This window comes from Eulemur rufifrons, chromosome 28, assembly GCF_041146395.1.
Source record: "Eulemur rufifrons isolate Redbay chromosome 28, OSU_ERuf_1, whole genome shotgun sequence".
Lineage (NCBI taxonomy): Eukaryota > Metazoa > Chordata > Mammalia > Primates > Lemuridae > Eulemur > Eulemur rufifrons.
In genome coordinates this window covers 47,502,980-47,525,735 of record NC_091010.1, presented here as the reverse complement: position 1 = coordinate 47,525,735, position 22,756 = coordinate 47,502,980, and the positions used below count along the sequence as shown (strand labels likewise).

The following is a 22,756-nucleotide window of genomic DNA, read 5'->3' as shown; positions in this document are numbered from 1 at the left end:
AGCCCCTTTCTCAACTCCTCTGACAGCCCATCACGACAGACCTGAGCCTGTCTATAGCCTGGTGTGTTATGTGGGCCTGTCTATATGTTTGTGCAGCTGTCTCTGACTGGGTTAGTATAAGTGCTCGTATTGTATCTCTGTGTGTGAGACTGTGGGTGGTGAATTTTGAATGCCTACTATATGCTAGGCTTTCTCTTATGTAATGATATCTTACAGCATTTTAAACTCAGAACAATACTGAAAGGAAGGACTTACTATTCCAGTATTGAAGATGCAGGAACTGAGGCAGGGAAAGTAATTTGCTTGTGGTCTTATAGTTAGTAAGAGATGGAACTGGAACCCAGGTGTTTTGATTCCACTCTCTATTGTTCTTGCTAATTGATTAAACTGTAGTGGCTTTACAGTGTGTGTAAGACTTGTGCCTGAGTATGACTTCATCTGGTGGGTGGAAGTGAGAAACTGTATATGTGGCCACAGCAGGGACCCTTTTCCCATGAATGCATTGGGGTGGGAAATGCAGGGAATTACAGATCAATGAGGAAGCAAGGTTGATTTGAAATAAACCAATCAATGCGAATATCAGATCCACTAAATGTTTACATGAACTAAAGAATTTACCTGGTGACAAAGTACTGCTAAGTTTGATTTTGAAGTTAGAATCTCCTTCTCCATAATGATAAAAATACCATCCATTGAGCACTTCCCAAACCTGTCTCCTTATCTACGTAAAGATGCATAGAAACTATGTGTCTGGGACAGAGTAAGGATTCAATAGAGTGACCTTTATTATTGAGGGAAGAAGCACAATATAATGCGTTAAAACCAGACTTGGAGTCAGAGCAGGGTATAATCTTGGTCTCAAAATTCCCCAGCTGAGTGACCTTGGACAAGTGACTTAACTTCTCTGGGCCTCATCTTCCTCTTCTGTGATAGGGAGAGAACCATACTTTAAATAATTGTAAGACTCAAATGAGATAATATATAAAGTACCTACCATACAGTAAGTCCTCAATAAGTGTTCATAGTTATTACTTTGTGCCAGGTGTTTTATATACATTCTCTCTGAGCCTTATCACCACCCTACAAGCTAATTAATATTCCAATGCAGGCTTTTTTTGTATTCCAAATTTATACTTGTCCCACTCACTTAGATGCCTGTCTTTTCAAGAGCTACCTGCTTTATTTGAATGTTTCTGGGAGTCAGTCCAGGGGGCTTGGCATAGGGGGCTGAAAGGAAGACTGAAAGGGAAAGACTTTGGCACAGAAGAATGAGCACTACTGTGGGAGTCGTGAGATCAGAATTAACACCTTAAACTTGCTATGAACTAATTGTGTGATCTTGGTCAAGTCACATTTTCCCTCCCATGGTCTCAGTTATTCTATTTGTAAAATAAGGGGGGAGGGGTAGACTAGATGAGCTATAAAATTATGAGATTCTCTGAGTAACTGTATGTGTTCAAGAGATTTGAGGAGGATGTGAAAGTAGGATTGTGAATTCCGTGGGGCTCTGAGAGTATATAAGAGGGGAGTGCTGGGTGGGGTTTCGGGTATGGAGATGTGATTGCCACAACACAAGTAGCAATGACTGGGAGAAACCTGTGACTACACTTCCTTAGGAAGAATATCAGTGTGAGACTATGCAGGAGTGACTATTGGGTGACTGGGCATGTTTACGTAGGTGGGTGTGTATAAGCATCAAATTCTGTGGATGCATTGTAAGCAGGGATGTGGGTGTAATGGTATGAAAATTATTACAGTCAAATTATGTGAGAATGAGAGTGCATGTGGGTTTGTATGTGAACGGTGAGTGCGGAGGTGGTATGTGTGTGAGGGATGCTGATGGAGCAGAGAGGAGTGGTGGAAGGTTCTGCAAAGTAGGCACCATGTGCAGGGTGAGCCTCAGCCATATTACCCTCCCCGTCCTACCCTTAGGGGGCCTTTGGAGTGACCTACTAGCCACCTGAGACTTAGTGAGCTGGGATGACCGGGGCACTGTTTCTACCACACAGTCTTATGCCCCGCAGCTGTGGTGTCAGGGGCACTTTCTGAGGAAAGTCTAGGTCAACACTTCAAGTTCCACTGTAGGCAAACCCAGTCCAGCCTCCCTCGCTTCGCTCTCCCTAATGACCTTGGCCAGGAGACTTCAGAGGCAATGGCAAGACTGACAATGGGTGAATATTCTCGGGGCCAGGGAGGCTGGAACAGACCTCATCCCTGCACTGAGGTGGCAGGGGAGGATTTGGTGGGAGTACAACCCTTTCTTGAGAATATTCACGCAGAGCTTCTGCTTAAGTGGTAGAGACTTGTGTTTACATAGAGAATATAGACATACATACCATCATACTTGTGTACAAGGCTTACCTAGACCTTCATAATCTCACACACACATGCACATACACATACACAAACTGGTCTGAAGAATCACAGTTTTTGTTGTTGTTTGGTATTTGAAGAAAGTCCCCATTCATTTAAGCAGGGGTGAAGGACTAACAATATCCTCTTTAGATAGGAATATACAGAGGTACATCCTTTGAGAAGGCAGTTTGACAAAGTGTGCCCAAATGTAGAACATATATTTTCTTTGATCCAATAATTCCATTTCTAAGAATTTGCCCTAAGGAGATAATTGTACAAGTGCAGAAAGATCTTTCCACAAACACATTCATCTCAGAGTGTTTAAAATTGTGCAAAACCAGAAGCAAACTAATTGTCTATCATCAGAAAACTGGCTCAGCACGTAAAGAAGTGGACTATAATACAGCCACTAAAACGATCATATAGCTCTATGTTTGTTGAAACAAAATGGTATTCATGCTATGTTATTGATTGAAGTGGCAGATTTTGGAACAGAACATAGAGTTTGATTCTGTTTATATTGCACACCTGTATCTATGTTTATTTAAAGGCAAAAAGAGGTGTCTGGTAGGATGGTCACTAAAATAGCAATAGTGGTTGTGTGACTCTAGTGGGCTTTATTTTTGGCTTTCCTTATATTTTCTATATAGTTTACAATTTTTACAGTGAATATACATCTTTTTTTAAGATAGTAGGAAGAAAGCAAGCTGCTTTCTGTGTGCCGTCTCCGTGTCAGTCTCTGGCAGAGAGGGCACAACACTGCCCCCCCGCCCCCCGGAACTATCCAGGATTAAATCCACACATCACAAGTGTTAGGAGTGACAGTGCACTTGATGGTGACATACCAAGTGTCCTGCATCTACAAACTGTGTCTGCTTCCTCCCTCTGCATGCCCCTTGCCTGATCTGTGTTCATTTTTTGGAAACACAGTGAGAAGATGGGGATCACTTGGAGAACCTGTGGGCTTGGAAGTAGGGGAGGGGAGACACGCTTTGGGGAGGAGAACCTAGGCCGCCTCTGTTTTTGTTGACCCTCTGTCTATACTAAGGGTTCCCTGTGTCCAGCCTGAATCGTTTTTACATTCTTGGTCAAAATATTTCTCCTGAAAGTATCTGAAATCATTCTCCTCTGGGGAAGAATGTCTTGGGGCTGCAAGTGAGTCTAGAAGCCAAGGTTTTCATCCCCACAACAGTCCCATTTTGGGGAGATTTAGCCTCTGCTTGAACACATCCAGGCCAGGAGACTCACTCTCTTAAGGTAGGCCTCTTCTGTTTCAGGCAGCTCTAATGAGTGGAAAGTTCTTTCTTAAGAAAGAGGCCAAATTTGCCTTCAGGAAGGTGTCTGTCCCCTGTTAGGGTGGGGAGAGGTGGTGAGCTCTCTCTCACTCCTTCTCTTCCCCTGTGCCTTCTGCTGTGATGTCTGTGCAGGGAGGAAGAGGAGGAGGACCAGGGAAAACAGACAGCCTCTCCTCGTGTGACTTCTCCCAGGGAGCTTGCAGTCCTCTCTTTGGTTCCATGTAGCCACTTTTCAAGTATTTTGTCTGTGGCTCCATTTTTGTCAGCTCTTCCAGAAATTGAAGTCCCCTGTCAGAGTCAGTTAACTCTCCAACTGACCTGCAGTGGGCATCTCACATAGCAGTCCACTGGTGATGCCCAAAGGAGACATTCTTCAAGGATGGTGGTTGCCCTGGTCTGAATGTCTATGTCTCCCCAAAATTCGTATGTTAAAATCCTACCCATGAAAGGTAACAGTATGAATAGGGCCTTTAGGAAGTGTTAGGTCATAAAGGCAGAGCCCTTGTGACTGGAATTGGTGCCCTTTTACAAGAGGCCTGAGGGAGCTCCTTTGCCCCTACTGCCATGTGAAGTTACAGTGAGAAGTCCATTCATGAGGAAGCAGGCTCTCACCAGACACTGACTCTGCCAGCACCTTGATCTTGGACTCCCAGCCTCCAGAACTGTAAGCAATACATTTCAGTTTTTTTCTAAGCTCCCCAGCCTATGGTATGTTGTTATAGCCGCCCAAACGGACGAACACAGTGGTGAGAGATAGTGTACACAGAGCCCGAGGGTCAAAAAGAGAGGTGAGCCAGGACACCTCACCGTCATTGTGGCCTCATTGCCCCCATGCCAGTGTGTGACCCAACATGTGGGCTCAAGGTTTCCCACTGTGGGAAGAGAGCTAAGCAAATCCCAGCAATGTTGGAGAGACAATACAGCGTAATGAAGAAATCATATGATGCCAAATCCCAGTGAAAACCACTTATGAATTAAGGTGACATTGGGCTGGCCACCCATTGGGCTGGTGGCCCATAATAAAATATAAACAAAAAACTTTCTAATTCTTATAAAGTATTGAAAGATGCCCTTAGATTTGAGATTGTGTATGAAGGAGGAATCCTTAATCTACCTGACTTTACTCAGTGAAAATAATATGACTACATTGAGCTCAATCCCCTCTCCTCAGTGTGCCCAAGAGATGTGACATGACCTGGCTCTTGGCAACCTCCTCAGTTTCCACTTCTCCACTGCCCCCACCTTCTTCAAACACGGTACACCCCAGGGCCATGCTCTTTCTTGTCTCTGATTTTCTGCACTTGCTGCTTCCTCTGCCTGGAATTCCACACCCCACCTCCTTGGCTGGCAGACTCCTCCTTTTGCTCAGACTCAATTCTTGCCAAACCATGCCCTAGCTTCTCTGAGCCCCCATGTCTGAGTCTAAGCCTTTTCTGATGGCCCAGAGCACCTTGAACTTCTCAGACTTGCATCTTGCACCTTGCTTTGTAGTTGGTTAACTTGTGTAGGTCTTTCTCCCTGGACTGTGAGCTCCCTGAAGACAGGGTCTACATCTTATTATCTACATCTTATCTACCCCCAGCACCAGCCCGATGCCTGATGCTTAGCAGACATGCAGAAAATGAATGAGTTGAATGAATGAGTTGTTGAAGAGGGAGGCACGTGATCTTTGTCAAAGGCAAATTCACCCTCTTTGCCAAGTTGGTCTTGGAATGGTGGGAGGAGGGGAGAGAGGCATTCGACTTCATTTAGTCTCAATGCCAGGATGGTTGCATGGCCTTGGGCAAGTTACTGGGTCTCTTTGGGCCTCAGTTTCCTTATCTATGAAGTAAGGTACATAAGAGCATTTGCCCCAGAGAGTTGTTATGACGCATTAAATGTGGCAGTTAGTGTGAAGTGCCCGCCACAGTGCCTGCCACAGAGTAAGCACTATCATTGCTGCTTTTGTTGTTGGGGGGAGTAACATGGACTACTGTTGGTAGTAATATCCCATTTCTACCACCTGGTAAAGACTCTGCCCCATCCTGCAAGGCCCCAGATCAAATGCCATGTCAGGTGCTGTAAGAAACCCACCCAGACATCCTCAGGAAGTCAGTCCCCACTGCCCCTTGAATATGCACCACTTTGTATATGCTTCTATCTCTGCACTCACCAGGCACTGCTATGGTTTGTGGACATCAGTTCCTTCCTCTAAAGTGAAGGCAAAAGTAGTCCCGATCTTCCTTTGAATCTAGTAGGTCTGACGCTCAGGAAAACTTCAAAAATGCTGGGTGAATTTGGGGGAATTTCAGAGCTTCTGGAACCCTGACAATGCGTTGGAGATGGTGAATATGTCAGTCTTCAAGGCACTCACTTGCCATTGCACCACAGATTGCATTTCAAGGCCTAAAATATAATGTAAATGATGTCACAATCTCAATAAATTTAAGGGCTTTCTATTTTTCAAAAAAGAAAGACAGGAAGAAATTCGGTCAGTGGATACCATTACCAAAAGGGGAAAGGTGGCCCCCTCTACCTCCTCCTCCTCCCTCCTGCCCTACGAGGTCCCTACCCCTCCCCAGGACAGGGCTGCCAGCCAGTATTGCTCGTGCTGTGGTCCAGGTGTGCTGTAATCTAAGCATGCTGTTGGGGGACCAGCCTGGAACACTGTTTCCTCCTTCAGGCTACCCCAAAGATGTTTATTTACCCCAAATATGGCTCAACAGGAGCACAACTAGGAGGGGTGGGAAAGATGAGCCCCAAACTCAGTGAGAACGGTGATTGGGATCCTATTTCTCAGACACTGCTGCGTCCACTGGTGGCCTTTGTGCACAGGTATTCCCTGTGGATTCGGCAGAAGGTTAATAATAACTAATACCCAATAATAACAATACTTGTCACTTGTACTGCATTTAATGGTTTCTCAGGTGACCTTTACACGGCCTCATCGCTTCAACTAATCCCCAGGGAGTGAGGTATGTGGGGCAGATCTTACTATTTCCACTTTGCAAATGGGGAAACTGAGGTCCAGAGGACTTGCACAGGGCCACCCAATTACTTAAGGGCAGATCTGAGAAGTGAACTCAGGTCTCGTCTCAGGGTGCTGCACAAACCCGGGCACTGGCACGAGCAAGCATATTACCTGCACACACCTGGGGGCCCTTTTAAGGACAGGAAGACGCCCTAAAAGAGAGGCCCATAAAAGAGAGGCCCAGGCCTCAGCAAGAGTCCCACAATTAGACCTTTTTCTGTGGCCCCATGGACCTGATCCGGGCAGGCCCATCCAGCATACCCCCTCCCCATCGCTCTGTGGGCCGGCGCAGGGCCGGGCGCTCCTGCAGGTGCGAGGAAGGCGCCGAGGCCGCCCGCAGCCGCAGGGAGGCGCAGGCGGGGCCGTCCGCCCACCCTCCCGGCCGGCAGACTGAGGCCTGGGCCGCCCGCGGCCGCCCCCTGGTGGACGTCGGCGTCGGGCGCGCGGCGCGGTCGGCGGCCCGGCCCGGCGCGTCGTCGCTGCAGCCCCGGCGGAGGCGCGTCGGCTCTCCCGGGCGCCGCTTCCCCCGCCGCCTCCCCCGCTCCCTCCACTTTGGGGATAATTTAACATGTTTCACACTAACTTTCCCGTAATGGCCGCGGAGCCTTTAGCAATGCAGCCTCCCCGCTTTATCGGCGGCCGCGCTAATGGTTATCTCGCAGCCGCGCCCCCGGCGATCCTGTCAGGAGTAAATAGAAGCTGACACAGTCATTTGCTTAAATCTTCTCCACACTTTTGCCGCATTTCCCTCTAGAGGATACCCCCGAAACAACAATTATTTGAAATGTCACGCGTTTCTGCCCCTGGGCTACCAACAAATGAACATTAAATCTATTAACAGCAAAAAAAAATTAAATGTTTACTTTCCGGAGGTGCGAGGGCAGAGGCCGAGGGAGAGGCAGAGACAGGGACAGAGAGGCACTGAGGGAGGCAACAGAGGCAGGGACAGAGGCAAGGACAGAGACACTGAGACAGAGACAGAAATCCAGCGGGGCGGTGGAGACTTGGAAAGAGGGAGAGAGAGACAGACAGACACCGAGCAGGACAGACGGGCACCCACGGAAAGTGGAGACAGCCAGCCAGAGAAGAGACTGGGAAGAGAGACAGACAGACAGGGGAGGGGGAGCACGCAAAAGACACACAAAACAAGACAAAACACAGAAATGGAGACCAAAAAAAGACTCACATGGAAGGGGACTCGGAGAGAGAAGGGAGGAGAGCCAAGGCAGGCAATGTGAGAAGTGAGAGAAAACAGTAAGGCGCATCCTCCACCCATAAATGCCACCCCCCACCATTTTAATTTTATTATTGTTTAAATTTTATTTTATAGATTTTTTTTTTTTTTTTTTTTGGAGACAGAGTCTCACTCTGTTGCCCAGGCTAGAGTGAGTGCCGTGGCGTCAGCCTAGCTCACAGCAACCTCAAACTCCTGGGCTCAAGCGATGCTGAAGCGATCCTACTGCCTCAGCCTCCTGAGTAGCTGGGACTACAGGTATGCGCCACCATGCCCGGCTAATTATATATATATATATATATATTTTTTTTTTTTTTTTTAGTTGTCCAGCTAATTTCTTTGTATTTTTTTAGTAGAGACGGGGTCTCGCTCTTGCTCAGGCTGGTCTCCAACTCCTGAGCTCGAAGGATCCACCCACCTCGGCCTTCCAGAGTGCTAGGATTACAGGGTGAGCCATCACACCCGGCCCCCCACCCCCCACCATTTTAAAAAAGCAAAATTAAAGACAGAAGCCACAGCCATTCCAGAGGGTGTGCTGGGGTGGTGGGCATGCTCTGCTAATAGCGCCCACTGGCTTAGGCCTTACTTTCACCCCTGGTTTCCTTTGGACCTTAGGGGCTTGCCTGGTCAGCCTATCTGGTACTGGGAGATCTTGGCCACCAAGAGCAGGGCCCTGCACTTCTTGCCACTTGGCATTTGTCCAGAGCAGAATGGGTGAAAGGCGTGAAGAGCTTGAAGCTAGAGACGCTGGGGACAACAGTGTTGGGGCAAAGCAGCTAGGCCTTCTGGGCCCAGTGCTGGCTGTGGGGCCCCATGGTCCTCTTGGCTCACACTGTGGCTCAGTTTCCCCATCTGTACAATGGGAAGAAGGTCTCTGAACCTCTTCTCCACAGGTCACTTGAGTGACAGACCAAAGTATTCTAATGAATAGTCCTACCCTGGGCCTGTGTGACAGGGGAGGGATGTCATGCCTGGTCACGTGGAAGGATCGGAGTGTGTATGCTCTTGTGCTTTGGTCAGTGCCTCACAATGGGCAAAGTCCCTGGCCACAGAGCACCTCTGGTGGGCAATGGCCCAGGGCAGGGGCAGGAAGCTGTCTGGTCACTGAGGACCATTCTTGCCTCCATACCGCCAACCAGAAACAGGGCTCAGTGAGGGGCCTGTGAGGGGCTCAAGGGGCCAAGCAGTGGAGAGGGGGTCAGAGAAAGAGTCCTGGGGATTGTTGGAGGAGCCAGGTGGTGGAGGGCTTGTCTCACCACCTGCCTCTCCCCTTCCTTTGGTTCTCCTGGGACTCACTGCATGGAACATTTGCCTGTGACATTTTTGGTTGCAATAAACAAGTCAGATCTCATGGTCTGCGGAGGAGGCTCTGTCTGGGTCCTGGGCCATCTCAGCACTGCCAGGCGCCTCTGGAGCTGGTCTCACCTCTCCCTGAGGACTGTGTGTCCAAGCTGGGACTGCACAACAGGGAGCTTCATTATGTGTAACTGAGTGTGAACGCTCAACCCACACACACCTGCCCACACCAATAACTCATGTTCAAACACAGAAGCAAGGCTATGCATTTGCTCTCACACTATTGCTTTACGTTTGCACATTTTTAGCCTCATATGAACTCCACATTCTGAGCACAGTCATTTGTGCTCACCTTCCATATCCAAACATCAACTTGCACACTCAGAGACACATCCAAGGTGATTGCCCGCGCCCACCCCCCACAATGCCCACCCGCAATGCTCTTACTCCAAAGGAGAATGGCAAAAGGGCATGTGTGCCACTGAGGCTGTGTCCATGTGTGAATGTAAAGTTGTTGTATATGTGTGCTTGTATGTGCGACTAACAAAGAAAATGTGCATGTATTTCTGGGTCTTTGAATGTGGACATGTTGCCGCATACAAGGAGACTGTGTGTGTGTGTGTGTGTGTGTGTGTGTATGTGTGTGTTGGAGGGTTGTGTGCCCGTGTGGTTGTGTGTGACTGAGAGTGTGTGGTGGGGGTGTGTGGGGGGGGTGAGTGCTATTTAAATAAAAAAGAAAGGAAGTGAATCAGGGTCGTTTCCATTTTAATTGTAAAACAGATAAGCACTAAACACTTTGAAAAAGTAAATGACTTGAGAATAATTACTCTCTATTACCCAGCGTCCCAGGGGGGCAGTTGGAGGAGCCCAGATGGCTACAAAAATGGGATTTAGCAGAAAATTGAAGACATTATTCACCGTAACACATTATCAATTACCTTCATATCAATTACAATAACCTTACATTAGCGAGGGGCCCCGAGACCCTCCAGCCCCGAGACTGTGGAATCCCTGCAGCCCCGTGGGGGAGGGGTGGGGAGGGGTAAGAGGAGGGGAGGGGACAGGGAGGGTCCTGCTTCCTTCTCTCTCCTGGAGACGCTGTGGGCTCAGGCCTCACACCCCATCGCAGGTCTCTCCTCCCCAGGCCAGGACCCTGGGCTGGGGGGCTCGTGGAAGAAGAGGAAGATGACCTGTGGGAGCGGGAAGTGAGCTGAGGAGGTGAAGGCTGCGAAGCTGAGAGACAGAGATATGAGGCCAAGAGGTGGAGGCCATGAGAGGCTGAGGGATGAGGGAAATAAAGGGGTGGGAAGAAGATAGGGGGCGGTCTAGATGGGCCCAAGGAATCTGAGAGGTGAGGAGATGGGAAAACTCTAAAGGATAAGGGGGCCAAGGTGCTGAAGTGTCACCTTGTGCTTTTACTCTGGTCACTTCCTAGTCCACCCACACCGGCCACCCCTGCCCCACTCCTCCGATTTCCCCCACTCCCCCACCCTCTGAGCTTCTATGTCTTCCCTCCCTCCCTAAAGTGTCTGGGTGAAGCAGGATGAGGGCACTCATGAGAATGAGGGGCTGAAAGGATTCAAAACTGGAGGGAATGAGTTGTTGCCTCCAGTAGGAAGCACAGCAGTGAGACAAAGGGAGGAACTTCCTAGAGTAAGACTCCAGAACTAAATCCATGTGTCCAGGCTGTGACTGCCAGTGGGGAAAGGAGCCTGAAGACCCCGGGAGAGCAGGGTCTGAGGTAGTGTGAGAATGAAGAGTGCATTGATTCCAGCCCTGACTGCTCCCTGCTCCCGCCAACACCCCCCACCCCACACACACCACCCCTCACTGGCCTTTGGGAACCAACCAAGCCAGGCCTGCCCAATATGGTGGCCACTAGCCACACGTGCCTAGTCCAAATGGAGATGTGCTGTAAATGAAAAACACACACCAATTTTTAAGAATTTAGTATAAAAACTAAAATGTCTTGTTATTAGTACTTTACAAAATATTGATTGCATATTAAGATGATATTAGCTTGGCTACATTGGTTTAAGTAAAATATCTTATTAAAATTAAGCTGGGCTCCGTGGTGTGCACCTGTAGTCTACTACCTGTAGTCGCACCTCAGCTACTCGGAAGGTGGGAGGATTGCTTGTGCCCAGGAGCTCAAGGCTGCAGAGGGCTGTGACCACACACCTGTGCCTAGCCACTGCACTCTGGCCTGGGCAGCACAGCAAGAAACCCTGTCTCTAAGAAATTAAAAAATAAAATTAAACATAAAAATAAAATCAATGTGATCTACTTCTTTTTACCTTTTTTTAAAAAAAACGTAGCCAGTAGAAAATTTTAACTAGCATATGTGGCTCACATTATGTTTCTATTGTATAGTGCTCCGCCAAAGCATCTGGGAAGGAAAGGGTTGAGGGGAAGAGCAAATTCTGGGTGTTCCCTCCAGGGATCACCCCAGTGGGGCCCTAGTTTTCCACTTCAGAGAAAGGAGCTCCCCAAGGAGCAGACCTTCTGAGATGGAGCTGAGGCAGGAACCCCAGAACTCCAGGATCTGGCTGCTCCTTTTCCTCTCCTGAAGCCCAGCCCCAGTATCAACCATGCAGGCCAGGATTCTCACGGACAGGGAAGCCCACGAGGCATTGTCACAGGTTCCCACACACAGCTCATCCCCACCCAGTGCCCACCCCCAACACGTGCATACGTATTTTCTATCCTCACATACTCAGTTATATGTTCACTCATTCTTTTATGGGGCGTGCTTATATACATATCCCCTACAAGTGCACACATACTTCCTGCTCATTTGCATACTCTCACATTCACACTGGCCAGACATGTGCACTCACGCTCTCTGCCCTGTGACATCTTCATGTAGGTACACACGCATGCACACATCCATGTAGATGCGTGCTTTCCACTCCACGCACAGAGCAGGATAAGGAGGGCAGGCCTAGGCAAAGTTGTCAACTTGATTCATGGTGTGTGTGTGTGTATGTGTGTGTGTCCAGGAGAGTGAGAGCTAATAGTGTCCCCCTCCCCCAGTCCCCCAGGCTGGGCCCAGAGGACTAATTGCCAGTAATGAGCTAAAAGGAGCTCAGAGCTGGCCTCAGGCACCGGATGAAGATGTTTCCAGAGACCAGCCAGAATCTGTCCTGCTGTTTTGTTGATAGAAAATCCTTCTCCCCCGGTGTCCCCTCTCTGTCTCTGTCTCCCCTCCTGTGGCTCCCTCTGGTTCCCACATCCTCTGAGAGGGTCCAGCCATGCCCCACACCCTGCTTCTCCCATCAGCCTCTCCGCCTCCTTCTGCCAATCCTCCCAGGCCATCGTGGCATTTGCCCTCCATCCCGCCCTCTTGTCGACTCCCTGATGGGGGCTTCTCGGAGTAGCCACTGCTGAGCAGGAGGCAAATTCCCAGAGGCCCCAGAGGCCAGCTCCAGGGCTAATGGGGAAGATTGCAAGAAGGGTCATTGTAACTGAACCTGGAGAAAAACTTTCTCTTGAGGAGATCTGTCCAATAATGAAACGGGACAGTGCCGAGCTCCCCATGACTGACATATTCAAGCAGCACCCACTGAGGACGCCGTAGGAAAGACTGCTCTGCTGGAAATGAAGTTGCACAGGATGACCCATGAGGCCTCTTCCTGGGACTATTATTATGGTTACTCATAAATTATTAATATAAATATTCTCTAGTATTAATTAGTATAAGATACCATAGGTCAAGCACCTATAAAGTGCCAGGTACTTTTACATTTTTAGTTATCTCAGGCTGGGTACGGTGGCTCACACCTGTAATCCTAGCACTTTGGGAGGCCAAGGCAGGAGGATTGCTTGAGGTCAGGAGTTCAAGACCAGCCTGAGCAAGAGTGAGATCCCCGTCTGTACTAAAAATAGAAAAATTAGCCGGGTGTGGTGGCATGCGCCCGTAATCCCAGCTACTCGGGAGGCTGAGGCAGGAGAATTGCTTAAGCCCAGGAGTTTGAGGTTGCCTTGAGCTGGGCTGATGCCACTGCACCCTAGCCCCCAGGTGAGGTGACAGAGAGAGACTCTGTCTCAAAAAAAAAAAAAAAAAAAAAGAATTAAAAAATAAAAAATAGTTATCTCCCTTCGCCCTCACAAAACCTCTACAAGGGAGATATTATTATCTTCGTTTTATAGATGAGTAAACTGAAGCTCAGAGAGGTTAAACCAGATGCCAAGGTCACACAGCTAGTCAGCTATAGAGCTGGGATTGGAACCAAGTCTGTCCGACTATAAATCCCATGCTGTGTTGTATGAAAGGAGAGAAGGTTAGCACTCCGCTTGCCTAGGATGGAAGAGGCCCTTAGGCCGGACAACATGCATGCAGTTAAGGCACTGCCACCTACTTTGTGACATCTAACCATTGTTTTATTTTTTTTAAAAAAGAGCCCAGTCATTTCCACTAAAATTCATTCATTCCCTCAGCAAACATTCATTCATCAAATAGAGAGCCTATGATATTGCAAGTAAAGCCTGAAAGGAACAGGGGTCCTTAAACTTAAAGGAACTGGGGAGGGGTGTGGTGCTGGGAACTTGTCTCAGTTTAGAGCTGGAAAAAGAAAAATCCTCACACAGGACTCCCTCTGCCAGCCCTAAGTGGTCATGTATCTGGTGTACACACTTGTGTGTGTGTCTACATGGGCAGGGATATCTGTGCATATGAACCCACATGGGAACCCTCAAAGAGCCAGCAGCCGAGGGCTCTTGGGGAGAGCTTGGGGGTACAATGGCCCAGTGCTACTCTGTGGTGGGCAGGAGGTGGAATCTGCTTCTAAGGAAGCCCACTCCCTGCATTGGACAGTAGAGTCAGCAGTGAGGGACTTGGGGATCCTATGTGCACACCTCAGTTCTCCTTTTCCACCCTCACCCCTGCATTTGGAGCAGGGGATGGGCAGAAGGGAGGGAAGGAAAGAGAAAAAAGGAGGGAAGACTGCTAGTGTGGGACAGGGTAGGGGTGGCACCCAGAGATTTGGAAGCTGTTTATGATGCAAATGTGTAAAAGCTCTGCATTGCCTCCCCTGAGAAAGGAGCCTAAAATTGAAGTCTAATTATAATGAATGATTGTTAATGAGTTGTCTAAACATAATAGATGGAAAGAATTAAACACCCAGAAGAAACAGGGTTTCATTAACGCACAATAAAGAAACCACAAGTGGGGTGAGCAGAGCCCTCCCCTGTCATGGAAGACAGCCCCTCTTCCCTCTATGCGGGCCTGGCAGGTGGGAGCAAGTCCAGGCCTCAACTGGGAAGCTCAGGATGCTCAGGGGAACCCTCAGTGCTTGGGGAACCCTCTATAAGGAAGGCCATGGCTTGGGCCCACACCTACTTGGGTATACCTCTGCATAGGTGCCCACATTAGGCATGCACATCTACAGCCTGCAGGTGTTTGGTCATAGCAAGCAGGTGTGGATGTGAGCGAGTATGTCTGTTCCTGTAGTGGACTCCAGTGGATGGTGGCATGTGGACTCTTGGAAAGGCACACTGCTTCCAGGTCAGGAGTAGCCTCTGGGCTTTGGTGGTCCAGCCCCTGCAAGTCAGCTCCCAGGGAGGGAAAACAGGTAGGAGACGGCACATGCACTTTTATACACATGCGTGTACAATTCTGAAGGTCAAGAATCAGCTACATTCACCTGAACTCAGAAGGTTGGAAGGAGGAACAACAGAGATTGTCTAGTTTCTAGTCCAAACCAAACTGCCTAGGGCAGAGAGGCCACTGAGGCTCAGAGAGGGAAGGTGATGAGTCCAAGGTCACATAGCTCAGAGCCAGACCCCCTCATACTAGTCCAAGGTGCTTTAGTTTTTAGAACAGTCATCTCTCATGCATGTATGGCTTGGAATAAGGCCCCACACATAACAAGATAATGTTCTATGCTCACATGTATCACACACAGGCAACACTGGGCCCCAGACTCTTCTGGGTAAAGCATGAAAGTTTAGGGGGTCCTGGGAGGCAACAGGAGCCACGCCTGTGTAGGGAGAGTCTGGGCAATGCCAAATGGTCCCAGGATGGAATAACGTGCAGGAGCACATATAGCATGGACTGTTGCAGGGCAGAGCATGAGAGCTAGAGAGAAGCGGGCTTTGATTGACAGGTTAATGAAGCGCTTTATACTGGTGGTGTAACTGCAGAGGCAGGCTGAGAGCAGGCTCACACACACACAAACATCACACCCTAACACACAGGCGACACCCAGGAGGGCAGAAGCCAGGCTGGCCAACGTCCAGAGTGGTCTCCCCACATCCAGAAGATGTCCTCTCTGCACTGTCACCCCTTACTTCCCAGAGCTCTTGTGGGTTTGGTGCAATCCTGTAGTCAAGTTCATTGAGTGCTAGTCATCCATGGATGGGAGATGGGCTGCCAAGGGCACCTGGCTTCTCTGTGCTCACTGTTGGGGTGACCTCCCCCACAAAGGGAATAAGGACAAGGCTCAGACCCCTCTGAGACTGAGCCCAAACACCCAGGCAGGCTCCTTGGTGGAGATAGGGATGTGGTGGGCTTGGGAGTTATGTTCCGGATGGACACACAGGTCCTCAGCTTATCTTGCCTAGACCCATCCCAGGCCGGGCAGCCTAGCCTACACCTTCGCCCTTCTTTTGACCCCGCCCCCCTTGGAGCCAACACTGATTGGCTGTCATGCAGGCAGTGCCGGCCAACCAGCCCCCGCAGCGCCAGGAAAAGTTAATTTGGAGTTCTGGTCTCCTCCCAGGATGCATTTGGGCGGCCGCCCGTAATGAGATGCATAATTGCGGAGGCCTGCCAACAAAAGCAGGCTGGATTTAATTGAGTCAACGCATGGCCATTAATAATCTGACGGCAGCCCTCCCCCACTCCCACCCCCACCCCACCCCCCTGCCATCATCCAATGCTTTGCAGTCCCCAATTTACTGGGCTCCCACCCCCGGCTGGTCTCCAGTTCCGGAGAAGCAGGTCTGACCATTCCCCACCCTGCCCCAGTGCACAGCTACTGAAAGTAGAACCCGAACTCCCCTGGAATATCTCATGATAAATCTGCCCCCTGCCCCCCTCCACCGTCACAACATACCTACCATGTGCCAGGCACTGGGCTTGGACCTGGGAATACAGCAGCCAACACAGACATGGCCAGCCCCTTGGAGCTCAGTGCTACCACTCACTCACCTGTCAGCTCACACCCTTGTCATGTTCCTGACCCTCATACCTGTCCCCCCATGCCCACATCCACACCCACAGCTCCACATACCAGCCCTCGCACCCCTTCCGCACTTGCCTGCCCCCCACCTCGTCCCCTTTCTACCTTATTCAGACACCCATCCACTATGTGTCCTTTCCCATATTCTTGTCCCCAGCATCCATTCACTGACACATGTCCCTAAATCTCCTGCCTGTCCTCATACATAATTCCCATAGAAAGCCCTGTCCACACACACCTCCCCACATCTCCTGCCCTCCAGGGAGCTCACACTGGGACAGGCATTCAGGGACCCTGCCAGGCCTGCTTCTCTGGCACCCTCTCCCTGCCGTTTATCCCTCCCTCCCCTCCTCCTGTCCACTTCCTCAGCCCACCTACCCTCACAGGCCCACAAACCCCACCCAAACTCTCCAACTGGCTCCATCTTCTAGAACTGATCCTGCATCTGTAAAATGGGGATAATATTAGTCAATGCCCTATGGGGTTGTTGAAATGACAACTTTAAGAGATAACCCAGGTCAAGGGTTTGGCACAGAGCCTGGCACTCTTAAGCACTCCCCAGTGCTAGCTGCTGACTTTAGCTGGGTGGAAATAGTCTGATAAACTCCTCCACGTCAAGCTCTGGACCGCCTAAACCCCTCAGTGACCCCTTAGGATTATCTGTTTTTCATAAGATCAGCTTGAAAAGGGCTTGGCCTCACCCCAGCGATTGGAACTCGAATGGCAGAAATCCAGCTCTTCATACTGGAAGGTGTGCTTGTTCACATCCTCATACCTGTGCCCACATTCCTGTTTGTCCACTATTCCCCTGCGGGAAGTGGAGAGACCAAGCATGCCTCAAAGTGGATATGGGGCTTGCAGAAGGAGGGCGCAGGGCACTATTCTCCCACCCATTGGCCTCCCTTCAAAAATCTCCTGCAGGGTGGGGAGAGGTTAGGCTGGCTTTGGAATTGGTGTGGCGGAGTCCTAGGGCACAGGGAGGCAAAGTTCCTATGAAAGAACAAGAGGGCTCCCCTTCCCACTTATTCCTCAGTTTCCACTGTAAAGTCAGGGAGGTAAAGGAGGAAAGGAAAAGAGCCACCACTTGGGGAGAGGAGGTGGCACAGGGAGAGTTGGATGTAAACCCTGTATTCCAACCCGACCCCCTAATCTTCCTGATAGGGGAGGGTGGGGTGTCTGGGTGTGGGTTCTGGTGAAAGGAAGATACCCTCTGTCCCCAGCCCTGAGCCTCTCCTTCCAAACCATGCTTGGCCGGCGGGCTTCCGGGAGGAGGTGTCTGGGCTGCTCTCTCCGGGCCGACCGGCGGGCGCGCGCGCGAGTAGGGCACGCAACTCCTCCGAGAATCCCCGTCACCGCCGAAATCGCCGAAATTGGCTGCAACTAGTAAAGATGCCAGGAATTTGCACCTTGCTCTGTGACCTAAAGCAAAAATGACATGAACATTGACAAATTTGACAAGGAAATTTGTGCAAAAAACAACTTCTATTTGGCTAGCCAAGCAGCAAATATGCCGGATGATACGCTTTATTAAGCAATCCATTTCTCAGCAATAGCGGCGCCATCTGCAAAGGTTACCGCGCATCAGGCTCGGCACAGAATTTCATCTGCGTCTGCAGTCGGGGCCGCACGCGGACACATTTTTCATGTACATGCGATTCCGGATGCAAATAGAATCCGTGATGAAGGAGGTGACCTTCCGGGCGGAGCCGCGTGCGCTAAAGTCACGCGCAGGCCCGCGGGGAGCGGGCGGGGCAGGAAGCGGGAGGCTCTGCGTGGGGCTGGGGCGGACGCTGGGCTTTGAGGGGGTGAGGGAGGGGTCAGGGAGCTGGGGTCTTTGGGGGAGAGATCACAGATCTTTGAGTCTTCGCGCTTTTGGCCTGCAAGGGATTTGGGAGAGTTGGCCCACTCCTCTCACTTTACAGATGTGGAAACTGAGGCCCAGAACGGGGAAGGTCTTGGCTAAGGTCAGACGGCGGCGTAGGAATGGCAAGACTGAAGCTAGGCCCGGTCCCATAACTCCTAGGCCAGTGTTAGCCCTGAGGGCTGAGAGAGCTGAGGTTAGGTACGCCTGGGTTCAATTGTTTCATCACTGCTAACTGTAACCTTGAGCAAATTAATACAGCTCTCAGTTTCCTGTTCTGTAAAATGGAGCTATGCGCCTACCCACCTCATAGCTTGTTTTGACGATTGAGTTAATGTGCATAAAGTGCTTAGAACAGTTTCTTGGAGAAAGTAAGCTCTAAAAAATGTTGATTAAGTAAATTTGTTCTTCCATTTTTCCTGGGTCGATGGGGGTGGGGGCAGGCACTGAATGGAAAGTTCTCTTGGAGGAAGAACGGGTGAAGGTGGGGAGAAATGAGTGAGTTAGCACCTTTCTCACAGGGGGTGGGGGCAGACGCCTCATCCCTCGAAGTTCCCTGCTCCCTTTTCTCCTCCCTTCACACCCTCTTTCCATTACCCCACTTTCCTGATATTCCCCCCACCCCCATAAAAATAAATTACATCTTCATTTCCCACTCCCAGTCTGTTCAGTTAGTTACATCTACTCCAATTCAGTTTGTGGTCCATTGGGACCCCAGGATCTGTCCATCTTTCGTGATTTCCTGTCATATTTGTGCTCATTCTTTTTGGCTTTCTACTGGGTGAGAGTCACTACTTAGGGAGGAGCCGTGCTTCCCACTGATAAAGCTACTCTGATGAAGTCTCCCTTTCCTACCATGAGTGACCTCACCCCACACCCTTGGTAACAATTTCTGATTTGAGATAAAGCTCCATGTCCTTCACTGGTCTAAACTCTGCTCTCCCATGATTTCCCCTTTTTCTGTAGTCCCCCTTCCCAGAGGGGGACTAATGCACTGATGGTACCTTTAGAAATCATTGTGACAGGTTTACTCTCTCTGGTGGTCCACCCCCCACCGGCACCCCCAGAGAAGGCTCCTCTCTACAGTTCTCAAAACCCCTAAGGGTTTTGAGTTCAAGCACCCCTCAATCCCAATCTTTTTGGAGTGGACAAGGTTTACTGCTCCCCAGGTCGGCTTCCCATGTGCATCTCACACCTTGTCTCTCCACCATCCTCTCTGTACAATTCTCAAACCCACAGCAACTTCCCCCAAGGCCCATAATTGTGGGAAAGGTCTGGAGTATGAAAGACCTACCCTCAAAGCTAGGCTTTCGAACCCACCAATACTGTGATATTGAACCAATCACTTAACCTCTCTGAACCTCACTTTTCTCATCTGTATCATAAGGGGATATGAATAGTAACAACCTTTAAAGTTATTGGAAGGATTCCATGATATAAAATACACTAAATCAGTCATTAAATAAATAAATGGATTTTTTTCCTCAATTTCCCTTTAGCTTCTCCCACTCTCAGGAGCTGCTTATCTCTCCATCCCTTTGCACCCCACCCCTCCATGAGAGTGTTTCTTCCAAAGGGCCAAGTTTTCAACCAAAAGAAAATCCAGTCCTGCCCCAAGTCCTCACTCTGGGGCTCTGGGCCCAGATTATGGAACAGGAGTCAGAGCTATAATGTTTGTTGGTTTAACCTTTATTGAGCATCTACAAAGTGATAGCCAAGATGGACGCCCTGAGGGCTGTCTGAAGTGGCTCTGGTCTACCTCCACTTCCACCTCCAAAGTAGCTGCAGGTGCAGATTAGCCACGCCAGGAGGTGGTATCCGAGTGCCCTCGGCCCCTCGATGTACCCCCCCCCCCGCCAGCCTGTTGCCCAGGTTTTGACTCTGGTAAGAGAGAGAACATTCTCAGGCAGGGGAAGCCCCATCCACAGCCTTTGCTCCCCTTTCCGAGATTCCTTGACCGTTCAACGCGGCCGTTGCGAGGGTCGGAGGACCTCTGGCCCACCTCGCGGGGCTGGTGCAGGAGATGCCCCGCAGTCCTCTTCTTACCTAAGAGGTTCCTCCTTCTAACCTCTTAGGTAAGAACCCCCCAGCCCCGCTCCGCCCCGCCCCCTGCAGTTTCTCGCCGGCCAGGTGGCCTGTGGGGCGGGGCCTGGGCAGGGGGCGGGGCCACCCGGCTCAGCCCGCCCGTTCGCCCACCGCTCCGCCCCGCCCTCCGCGGCCCTCGCAGGCCGGCCCGCCCCTTCCCCCCGACCCGGGCACGCTACAGTAATCCAGAATGTGTATTTCTGCAGATGATTAAATCAATACAATCCTGACAGGACTTGTTGGAACATGCTTCTTTATTTTGCGCAATTCCTTCCCCGCGTCGCCGGCATTTATCACCCGCTCGGCTGTCAGCGCCAAGATTGTGCGGGGCGAAGGCGGGGTGGGGGGGAGGGTCGCGCTGGGGTGGGGGGCCCGGGCCCTCAGGCAGGCGGAGCGGACCCGCCGCCACCCTACGCTAACACAGACAAATAAACTTAGGGGTCGGGCTGCGTCCCACCCACACACCGCCCGCGGCAGTCTCCTCACTTGCGGGTTGGTGGGGGCGGGGATCAGGGAGGTTTGGGATGGGGCCTGGGGCCGAGGGCCGAACCCACACACCGCTTTACACACTGAGCCCCCACTCGAGGTCGCAGCCCCGGCCAGCGAGCTCCGGCGAATCCTCTCACCCTGCTCTGACCTTGGTCCTGGCAGCTGGGGACCCTCGGAGGTGGGGTGGGGGAGGGGAGGAATCAGGCTCCGTCGCCCTGTGGGCAGGTGAACCTGGGCGCCGCAGGCCGGGGGAGAAGGCTGAGGGAAGAGCTGGAGGAGGAGGAGGGTGAAGACGGGCAGGAGGAAGCTGAGGACAACTAGGAGGAAGAAGAGGAGGGGGGAGCGGAGGGAAGAGGAAGGCTGGAGAGTGAGGAAGAGGAGGGGGGAGGAAGGCGAGGACGGGGAGGAAGGCTCGGAGGCAGAGGCGGCCGGTGACAGGTGCCTCGGCGGTGGCGGCCCTCGGCAGACGTGATTGCCGCGGTGGCTGCGCGCCGGAGCGTGACTTTACAACTAATCCTGTTTGTAAGTTATTATTTATCTTCAGGAAAGTTTGTCAAACTTGGGCTTTGATTTTTCGCCCTGATTTCCCTCTTGTGGCGCGCTCTCGCACGCGCTCCCATATAATTTATGACTGCCTCTGGTCCTGATGACAGATTATTAAAAGTAGAATTAGTTTTTCGCGCAGAATTTTTCCACTGGGAATTGGGAAGGCAGCGCTCTCCGCGGAAGGTCTCCGGCGAGGTCTCCATTACTAATAGAAGTTTTTTGATGGGGTGAGGAGACTAATGATTTGAATTTACTGTGGCAGCAGTCACGTGGGCGGGAAGGCATCAGCCGAAGAGACAAGAGGTTAACTTTCTCCCTGTGGAGAGGTTTATTGGATTGTTTAGCAGCAGAAGGATAATGTTTTTGTCATAGACTGCTGGTGCCGCGCTGCAGTGCGGTGGCCGCCAGCGCCGGGAGAGGGGAGAGGGGAGAGGGGGAGAGGGGGAGCCGGGGAGGCCGCGAGAGGCGGACAGACAGACGGACGCAGCGGGGAGAGCGGGGCAGTCAAAGAGGGACACACACGAATACAGAGAAGCAGGGGAGGGCGAGAGAGACAGAGAAGGACTCGAGAGAGCCCGAGACGTAGAGTGACAGACAGAAAGACAAGAGCCCCAAGAAACACGACAGAAAGAGGGGCGGGTTGGGGAGGGAGAACCAGGGGCAGAAACACTGCGAGACGGAAAGGAAGGAGGGGCCGGAGGGGCGCGCCAGCTCCCAGGCGGAGGGGAAGACTCAGGAGGATGACAGGGTCCCGGGGGGCGTCCAGTCCCGCCGCCGAGCCTGGGGGGGCGGTGGCGGTGGTGACCCCAGGGCCGGGCTGCTTCCACCAGGCGGATCTGCCTGGGTATCTGGGGGGCGCAGGCCGTGCTGGCGTCCCCAGCCCGGCCGGGGTGGGTCTGGCGGGGCCCAGGGGAGGGGTGGGGGGGCGGGCGACAGTGGCGGCGCGTTCACCTGGCCGTGCGCTCGGAACTTGTACTCCCAGCATGCCTCGACAACATGGGAACCGGAGGGGAGTCGCTGCGCAGCTGAGAGCCTCGGCTTAATCTTATGCACCATTAAGCACTCAGCAGCAAGCCCGTCCTGTTCATATACATCATCCACGCTTAATAAACATAATGATGACATAAGATGTAATTCTAGATGAATTTTCATTTTATAGGGAAATGGAGAATTCCTGTAGAAGGGAAAAAAAGTAAATTATCTGGGAAGTGCAAAATAAATGATGTTGCTCCCAGAGATGAATAGAGGTGTTAGAGGGAGAGAGGGAGAGAAGCAGGAAGGAGGGAGGGCGAGAGGGAGGGGAAGAGAGGGGGAGAGAGGGAGAGAGAGAGGTAGCGAGCAGAGACAGGGAGATAGAGTCACACCGAGAGAGACAGAGACCTGGACCGAGAAAGCCGCGCA

General features: G+C 51.2%; 1 non-coding gene across 1 annotated transcript; it reads left to right on the top strand.

Moving 5' to 3' along the window:
- The first annotated feature begins 13,451 nt into the window (after positions 1 to 13,451).
- LOC138376751 (U6atac minor spliceosomal RNA) lies at positions 13,452 to 13,577 on the top strand. The gene has a single exon (XR_011231726.1). It is a non-coding gene; the product is annotated as a U6atac minor spliceosomal RNA (small nuclear RNA).
- The last annotated feature ends 9,179 nt before the right edge of the window (positions 13,578 to 22,756 follow it).